Source organism: Capsicum annuum, chromosome 10 (assembly GCF_002878395.1).
Source record: "Capsicum annuum cultivar UCD-10X-F1 chromosome 10, UCD10Xv1.1, whole genome shotgun sequence".
NCBI classification, from domain to species: domain Eukaryota; kingdom Viridiplantae; phylum Streptophyta; class Magnoliopsida; order Solanales; family Solanaceae; genus Capsicum; species Capsicum annuum.
The window spans coordinates 181,042,430-181,046,627 of NC_061120.1; the positions used below are offsets into that span (position 1 = coordinate 181,042,430).

The 4,198-nt window shown below is 26.1% G+C and overlaps 1 long non-coding RNA gene across 1 annotated transcript in view; it reads right to left on the bottom strand.

Moving 5' to 3' along the window:
- The window catches only part of LOC124888067, a 7,303-nt gene extending 3,586 nt beyond the window's left edge, over nt 1–3,717 (bottom strand). The window contains exon 1 of the long non-coding RNA XR_007045995.1: nt 3,374–3,717. This is a non-coding gene — a long non-coding RNA (uncharacterized LOC124888067). The remainder of the gene's footprint in view (nt 1–3,373) is intronic.
- Between the last annotated feature and the right edge of the window lie 481 nt (nt 3,718–4,198).

A 4,198-nucleotide genomic window follows, 5' to 3' on the forward strand; every position in this document is an offset into this window, starting at 1 on the left:
TTTTTTTAAAAAAAAATTAATTATTTTTTTTTAAAAAAACCGACCACAACTGGTTGGTTTTCTTATGTTTTTTAATTTTTATTTATAAAATAATTAATAATTAATATTAAAATTATTGAAAAAATTATTTTGAAATGTTAAAATATAAAAGAGACCACTTGCGGGCGCTTTAAAAAGAAAAAAAAAAACGACCACTTGTGGTCAGTTTTTTAAAAATTATTTTTTTAAAAAAATAATTAAAAACCGACCACTTGTGGTTGATTTTTTAAAAATATTTTTTTTTAAAAAATAAAATTAAAAACCGACCCCTAGTGCTCGGTTTTTTTAAAAATATTTTTTAATTATTTTTTTTAAGAAAACTGACCACAAGTGGTCGGTTTTCTTTTTTTGTTTTTAATTTTTATTTATAAAATAGTTAATAATTAATATAAAAATTGTTGAAAAAATTATTTTGAAATTTTAAAATATAAAAGTGACCACTTGTGGTCGCTTTAAAAAGAATTTAAAAAAAAAAAATATTGACCAGATGTGGTCAGTTTTTTTCCGATCACAATCTGTGGTCGTTTTTTCATGGTCGGTTTTTCAGTTTTTTTTAGTAGTGCAACTACATATTTGAAAATCGTAGCTAATACCTAATAACAGTTGTATATTTTGACATATATTATAACAAGTTCAACATTTTTATTGAATTACAAACTAAATCTATTATAGAAATTTATATATATTATTATCACACATAAGTAATTTGATTGCATATAAATTTTTATTTGTTTGCTATCGTAAATATGAAAATTTTGAGCGTGAAATATAGAGAAACTTGAAAAGTTGGAGAGTTGTTAACGAAAATTCTTAAAATTTATCAAACTACTATAAAAAAAATGTTAATATTTTTATTAAGTTACAAACTAAACTTATTCTAGAAATTTATTGATATTGTTACCATATATCAGATCTAATTCTTGTTACCATAATTATGTGAAAAAATCTTAGAGTTAGATATGAAAAACTTGGAAAGTTGGGGAGTAGATAAAATAAAAATAACCTTAAAAAATATTAAAGAAAAGGTAATGTATTTATTAAATTACAAACTGAGTAAAAATTTATCTATATTGTTACCATATAATAAGTAGTTTGATTATATATTTTTGCAACTGCTACTATAAATATAAAACAAATTATGTATAAAATATAGAAAAAATTATAAAATTTAAGAGTTTTCAATATATATATATATATATATATAAAATTACAAACTAAACTTATTCTAGTAATTCATTGTAATTGTTACCATATCCACTATTTTTCTCGCTAGCTACCTATCCTTTTATCCTTTTCTCTGCTCTCGAAGATCCTGGATGGTCAATGCAGTTGAATGAAGTAATCTAATTGTATAAATTTTTCTTTTATCCTTATTACCATAATTATGGAAAAGCTAAGTACCAAATATAAAAACTTGGAAAGTTGAAGGGCTAATAAGGAAAATCATAAATGACAAAAGTCACTATTGAAAGAGATGGGTAACTGACGTAACTGTTTCTATTTTGTCGCCGGGGTCAATTCATAATTTTACTAAATATGAGGGTCTCAATGAAACTATATATATATATATATATCTATATATCTATATCTATATAATTTATATATCTATATAATATATTAAAAGTGTGAAGACACTTAGAAAAGTGAATTGAACTTTTTGCCCTTCACTAAAAGTTGCGTAATAGAAAAAATCATCTTTTCACCATTTTCCTCTAATTATTATTTTATTAAATTAAGGACTCCTAAAATATATGAAAAGAATCCTAATTAAATAAATACATGAAAAAAATGGGCATACCTAAGCAAACATAAAAATGAAAAAACCCCAACACGAGATCTTTCTGGAGGAAGAATTCTAATTAAATAAGTACATGAAAAGAAAATTAAAAATCCTAAAATACACAAAACATATGAGTCCTATAATAAAATAGGTCCTAAATTATATGTGAAGAAATTAAGAGTCCTAAGCTATATATAAAATACATAAAGTATAAGAGTACTAAGATTAAAAAGGTCCTAAAATGTATGGAAAGAAATTAAGATTCGTAAACTGTACGTAAAAGAAAATCATCACCTATATAAATGGCTACATTGTACTTATGCGGGCCATGGGCATGCCTAAGCAAACACAAAACCCCCAACACAAGATCTTTTTGGAGGTGAGATTCTCTTTTAGTTGCATATATATATATATATATATATGAAGTTGTTTGCAAACAGGGTGTGTATGCGGAATTTTTATTCACTTAATCAGTGAAATAACCATCATCATACCAATAGTATGGATCATCATCACTATCTACATACGAATAGTCATGTATAGACCATTGTTCTTGAACAAGATGATCTATAATTTTTTCAAGAATTTTTTCTTGTAAATATTTATTTAATTTTATCACTTTTAAAATAGTAATTAATAAATAAAATGAAGCTATTCACAAACAAGGTGTGCATGCGGAATTTTTATTCACTCAATCAGTGAAATAATCATCATCATACCAATAGTATGGATCATCATCACTATCTACATACGAATAGTCATGTATAGACCATTGTTCTTGAACAAGGTGATGTATAATTTTTTTAAGAATTTTTTCTTGTAAATCTTTATTTAATTTTATCACCTTTAAAATAGTAATTAATCAATAAAATGAAGTTTTTCGCAAACAGGGTGTGCATGTAGAATTTTTATTCACTTAATCAGTGAAATAACCATCATCATACCAATAGTATGGATCATCATCACTATCTACATACGAATAGTCATGTATAGACCACTGTTCTTGAACAAGATGATCTATAATTTTTTCAAGAGTTTTCTTTTGTAAATCTTTATTTAATTTTATCACTTTTAAAATAGTAATTAATGTTTTTTCATTTAAAAAAATCGTATAATGACTCTTTAGGCAGTATTAAGTAAGTATTTATTTAACTTAGCCTTAGATCTTTTTAACAGATAAACGTATATATTTTTTAAAGCTTGATCTCTATCTTGTGCTCTAAGCAGTAGCTTCTCTACTTCATTAATTCTAGATTTCACAAGATTATTCGAAGTATTCTTTCTTAAAAGATAGATTTCTCTACCATAGTTTCTCAAATTTATTAAAGCTTCATTAATCCTTCTTATAATAATTATGGTTTCCAATTTTTTTCTTCTAAGTTAATGTAATTGTGGTTGTACCACTCTCATGATAATAAATATAAACATTTCATAATTTTATATTCCCTATAGGTACTTAGTAATATATAATATGTATGAAGGTATAGAGCAAATATGAAAACAGACTTTTTTTATGCTAATATGTTCATGAAATGGTAGAGTTTATGTATATACCTTTCAACTTTCTTGTATGTTAGTTGTATCAACACCACAGTGCTTCTCCTTCCGTCTATGAAGAACTTTTTAGCCTATTATGACTCACTGTCTCAGGCTACTGCTCCGTCCTTCCTCCGTTAAGGCTGAAGATCACAACCTTCATTTTTTACCAGCACAAAAGATTGGCAAATGATATATGAAACAAACTTTTTATTTCTTGAGCATATTATAACATACGAAAAATCTTTAATCTGATATTCCTTATACTTACATACACACTATTTATTACCTTTCCCTGATGGGAGAGGTGTCTCTTACTCACTCATGTAGAAGATACCTAGCATTTTTCTAAGAAAGAAAATATTCAGAGAAAATATAGTTTGTCTTATATGGGTTTCTATCTCTCCTTTTACAGTTACAAGGAGGGGTGGATTTACAATATTTATTTTCTATAGGATCATCTCTATAAATCTATTTATTTATCTTTTAGTCCCCTATCAAGATAAGATAAGATTCTTCTTTCTCCTAATTGGCTTCTATTTGGAACGTGGGGTCCAATTTCTTCTATCATTTTTGTCGTTTAGTGCCGACACTTATTTTGACGTAATTACTTTTGCTTTACGTCTTCTTTTCTATTATTGTCTTTGCTTTATAGTTGTAAGTTACATCTAGTCTGACATTGAAGAGCTATCTTCATCCTTTATCTCGAGATGTTCACGTTTCAAAAATTTGCATGCCATGGTCCATGTTTCTGGAGTGGCTGGAAATTAATGTGTTTCGAATTCAGTAATTTTGTCCTTTAAGACTACTGATTTTGATCTCCCTTTGGTCATAAGAATCCAT